Below are 6000 nucleotides of genomic sequence, written 5' to 3'. Positions count from 1 at the left end.
TGTTAATATGATACACATAAATATTCACACCAGTTAATTGCAAAGTTTGCACAACGTAAATTCCATAAATAACAACATAAATTTTATAAACAACATTTACACCAGAACATTTATATTAGTTGCAAAAATATATGTATTAGAAACAACAAAAAGTCCATAAATAAGAACTTATTTTCATTAAATGAACCTAAACACGTACATTATGATTAGATAAAATTGATATAGCTCAAACTCTCTCTATATCCTTTTTTGACAAAATAAAAATGATAATGGCAGATGCAGCATTTGATCCATTCTTTCCACACTCTGGTGAATCGTTTCAAGAAGTTGGTTGGCGTGAGAGAAATGTAATCGGACGAACGCCTGATCATCTTCTTTATATCCATCTGAATAAAAGTAAATCACCTACTCATACCTATTGAACGAAAAAGCTTCAAATGAGAGAAAGAAGGAGGAAGGAGGAAGAAGAAGAGAAGGAATAGAGAAGCATGATGGGAAAGAAAATGAATTTGGTTATTGTATCAGTGTTGAAAGAGGAAGAGAGAGAAGGACGAGGGAATAAGAATGGAGGAAGAAGAAGCTAGTTATGGGAGAGACAAATTAGTCATTTTATTAAAAAATATAATTACAAATGAGGTATTTAGGCTTCAGAATAATTTCAAAATCTATTAAGTCTTATCTGTAAAATTTTTGTTTTTTAAGGCCCTTAATGCCATTCCCCCTATATTCTACCATTAAAAAGTATATTTGAAATTAAAAAAGTAATAGGTTAAAAGTAATCAAATAACTTTTTTAAAAATTATTACAATAATTCATCATAAATAATTCTCTAATTGAATATCATAAATAAGTGAGATAAAAAAATTTAGATTAAAAATAAAAAATAAATTTTTGATATAAATATTTTTGTTGAAAAAAGAGTAAGGTAACATAAAAGCATGTTTATCATTTTATAATTAGTTCTCTTCTTTGTCAAAACGAACCATTAAAATACCTTCTATCTTATTTTCTTTCCCATCAAATAAAAGTTCGTTATAACTAAACCTCTCCTCTCAAATTCTCTCCTTTGAAACAAAAGCTATGTAAAAGAGAACTAATTTGCTTTTGGTTTCCCGGGAACCACCGAGCTGACATGACGGAGCAGACGATGAATTCGAAGTTTTGTACATGAGAGTTATTGCATCCAGATCCAACCCCTCTGTCTTCTTTTTTTTTTTTTTTTTGGGAAGATAATAGATTTTAAGAGGATCAGTTGATTTAAATTACATCTCAGTTAATTTTAAAATGTTAAATTTTAAAAATTTATAAATTTAGCTGGCATTTTATAATTTTATTGTAACAAATTTAAAATTTTATTCAAGTTTTAAGTGTTAAAATATACTTTGATGAAGATTTGTTGTTTTAAAATATAAAGTAAAGAATTAAAATTTCATTAAATAAAGTTATTTTAATATTACTCTTTTTCTTTGTTTAATTTCTGTCCCTCCCTTATTTAATACGTTAAATGAAGAATATTTTAAAAAAATTGTATTTTTATTTTAAAAAATAAATTTATTATATATATTTAATAATATTTATTGATATGTAAAATTTTATTTAAAAATATATTATAATTTGAAATTGAAGGAGAATAATTTAAGTTTGACATGTCCATTTAACTGGTGAATCCAATAATTTGGAGCATGATCACACCAAGAATTGAGAGTAAAATTACTAATTGGTTCGTACTGATTTAAAATTGATCGAATCAGTCAAAATTAATAAAATCAGTGAATAATTAAAGAAAAGTGATAACAAAATCCTTTTAAATTATATAAATAATAATTTAATCTCTCAAAATATTATAATATTAATAAAATTTTTATGGACCTATTTCTTAATATTTTTTGAAAAAAAGAACATGTTATCCTTACTAAAAATAACAACCCTCAATTATAATTTTTATTTAAAAAATAATTACTTATATTCTATGAATTACAAAAGTTGAATCAAAAATCATAATTTGTCAAATGTAATTTTTATTAGTAAAAAATAAATTTTCAAAATAAAAAACTTTATTTACAACTTTTATTTAAAAAAATATAAAAATTATAAAAATTGAATAAAAAATTATAATTTATCAACAAAGATAAAATAATTTTTTTTAAAAAAATTATTAATAAAGAATTTTTAAAAATTTTATTGATATTATAATATTTTAAGAGATTAAATTATTATTTATATAATTTAAAAAAATTTTATTATTATTTTTTTAATAATTAAACCAATAATTTTTTTCCTTTATTTAGTTTAAAATACAAAGTGTGTTTAAATTTTACCCATATAAAATGAAGGGATAAAAAGGATAAATTAATAAATTAATTAGATACAGCAATTTGCTTTCGTGGCTCATTGTTCTGACACGACAATGACATAACACATTGAGTTCAAAGTATCGTACATGACCATTATTTCGACCAAACCCTCTTTCTTTTCTTTTCTTTTTCTCCTCACTTTTTTTTTTGGACAAATTCTTTTTGTTAGTTTTTCTTCCTTCATCTCGAAATATCAACAGTAAATCTAATATTTAAAAATTATATTTTAATTCATTTTGACAAAACTTCATTTTTGCGAACTTTGGAGTTTCTGGTGACTTTCACAAGTGGGTGGATTTCAATTTCCAATCACATTTAACATTTTTTGCTTTTTGCTTTTTTCTGTTTTTTTTTTTGCACCCATTATTTAACTTTACAGTCAGCATTTAATGGATTGCCCCATTCAATCTAACGAAGTTTATCCAAGAAAGCAAATGGAAACTCATATTTACACAAATTCATAAAATCATATAAAATAAATATAATAAGACATATTAAGTTTGGAATAGGTTTTCATAGATAAAAACCTGAATTGAACCAAATCAATTAATTTTATTAACAAAAAAATTAAACCAAATATTATTTATAATCAATTTTTATTTGTTATAATTGATTTGGATGAATTTTGAACACTTGCCAATGTATACTCCAACTTCAAATGCTATACCGTATAATTGTGAGTAGAATTTGGTAAAAAAAAAAAACAAAAGAAAAGAAATTGTGCTATCACTTTTACAACTCTTTACATTTTTTTTTGGGGTAAATTAAAACATATGTACTTTATTCAAGTACAGATCACGCGATGATGTATTTTACGCGGTGCAGGCCTTTTCTAATTTCTTAACATCAAGGGTTTTTAAAGTACTTGATAGTATAAATCATCCAAAATTCCATATCATATCAATATATTCTTAAACTTAATTATTTTCCTTTTTATATTCTAATTTCATTTCTTATTCCAGTTCCTCAATTTTTTGCTCTCTACAGGAAACCGATAAAAAATAAAATTACTACAGTTTTGGTTGGTCCTTTTTTCGTTTATGAATTTTCTTTCCTTCAAAATGATCAGAGCTCGCTGTCATGATACTTTCACCGAAAGTCTATGGAATTTGTTTTGTTTTTTAGGTTGCTTATTTTTCTAGATTTCATCGTGTGAGGAATACTTTTTTTTTGAATTTGAAATGTATTTTAAAATTTTAAACTTAAAAACAATTAAAAATTGGGGCCAGGCTTAGAAAAAGCCAACCCTAAAGTATATTCAGGCTTTTCAACCACGGTTTTTTTTGGATGCGGTCCATTAAAGACCAATTCTAATTTTTCATCTCTAATTTCAATTTCACAACGTTTGTTGATTTTTCTTTTTATTTTTTTTCATTTAACATTGCACTTAGCATTTGATGGTGGCCAGCCATTGTCATTGAGAAGTTTCTGGGAAGTAAATGGAGCCTCATTTTCTAATGTTTTCTCCACCGTTCACACGTTAAAAGCCATGGATTTCGTGTTTATTATTGAAGGAAAAAATGACACTATTAAAATATACATACAATGATAATAGAGTTTGGATAATATCATGTATGTTAATAACAGAAAAAAAAATTATGTATAAGTCAAGTGAAGAAGATTTATTTATAAATAAGTCTCACAAAATTTAAAAATCATAACTAAACTCCTTAAGACTTAAATGTAATTTGAAATTTGGGTAAAAAAATAACAACACTCTTATTAAAAAGTACATTACAGTAATTAAATGAATTATAACTTTTTTATTAATAATTTACAACTATTACTTTAATTTTTTACAACTGTAAAACATATCCAATACTTAAACTGATCAAGTGTTATAAGTTTAATATTAATTATATATAATTACCTCATCAGAAATTTATAACTATTACTTCAATATGTTATAACCATAACTTCACATTTTAATACTTAAATGAATCATGCGTTTAGGCCACAAAAAAAAAAAAATCAATCATGCATTACTAACAAATTTTAACATTAATTATTTATAACTATTTTATTAGTAATTTATAACTATGATTTTAACTTTTTATAATTATAATTTCACCTATCTAATAAGTAAGGGTACTATTATCTTTGTACCCTAATTTCAAATTATGCTCAAATTTCAAGGGACATAGATATAATTTTTAAATTTTACGAGACTTATTTGTAAATAAATATACTCCATATGATCTATTCATAAATTTTTCTTAACAAAAAGCAATGTAATTATTTAGCAAGGAAAAAAAAAGACTCACACATTTAAAAAAAACAAAATAAAAAAGTGCAGCATAATGAACTATATTGATAAAAATTAAACTATTTAAAAACTAAATTGTTTTCATTTAGCTATGTATATATGATAAGTTATCAATACACTTTATACATTAGATTTATTTGAGAGTTGTTTTAAAATTTAAAAGGCTAACATAATAATTTAAAAAAATATAAGGAGCTGATAAAAATTAAATTTAAAAGAATAAATTGATAATTGCTCCTCCTCCTTTTTGTTCCTTCTATGCTGTTCCTTTCTACTCACTATATAACAAAGGTTTAAACTATTATTCCAATATAATTTCTTCACTCTTGAAAACTTAAAGCTAGGTTAAAAATATTTTGCAATTCATTTGAAAATAAATTTAACTTTGAGTGATATATATATACTCGCATAAACTAGGCCTTATATGATATGAAATATATGCAAATAATAAAACTTATCCCTTGTTCAATTAAATTTAACTGCAATTGTTGTGTTATATAAAAAACTCATTAAGCACCCTTCGCGTTCAATCTACTGAACCCATGTAGAGACAAAATTAAGATATGTGCAAGCAAACATTCATAAGTGCACTTAATAAATTGTGAATTGTTATATAGGCAGTAATAAATTTTGAAAAATAAATGCCAAATTCTTGCAACTAAATCTAAAATGACAAAAAAAAATTCCAAATTTGTTACTAAAAAGAAAAGAAATAGATATTGATTTTATTGCAATTAATAGGGACATGAAAAGGGAACTCATCTTGTGTTATCCATGCAACAATTTTTTTTTTTTTCTCTAGGGGAGAACAATAATTACAATTTTAGACACTCACTCCTGAAGCAAAAAGAAGAGAGAGAGAGAGAGAGAGACACACACACACACACAAAATATTCTCTATAGATTCGATCACTTATCTCCTTATTACAGCATTAATGTCATTGTGGGCACATGGGCCACATCGACCATACATGTAATCTAGATTAGGGATTAGAAGCTCATTGTAAAATTGACATAAATACGAAAGAATTCGAAAATGAATTTTCAAATCTGATCAACTTAAAATTTTAGAAATAATTTGTTTATCCTATAATTTTTTTTGGAAACAAACACAAAAAAAAAAACAAAGACAGACAAAAATTTGTTAATTCCTTCACGTGTCAAGTGTAATACTCACATTAGTTTCATCCAAAAAAAAAAAAAATACTCACATTACTCATCTTTTAAAATTCAGTTTTGATTTATATCAAGAACTAATTATTTTCATCTCAATTTATAAGACACTTTTAAAAAAAAATTTGACATTCCAAAATATAAAATTCTTTGATAATATTAAGATTTCATTAAATAGACTTATTTTAATATAAATTTTCTCTCTAT

This window comes from Prosopis cineraria, unplaced genomic scaffold, assembly GCF_029017545.1.
Source record: "Prosopis cineraria cultivar Desert tree isolate PC_DT_omini unplaced genomic scaffold, ASM2901754v1 PC2, whole genome shotgun sequence".
NCBI lineage: Eukaryota > Viridiplantae > Streptophyta > Magnoliopsida > Fabales > Fabaceae > Prosopis > Prosopis cineraria.
Note: the sequence above shows the minus strand (reverse complement) of the source record.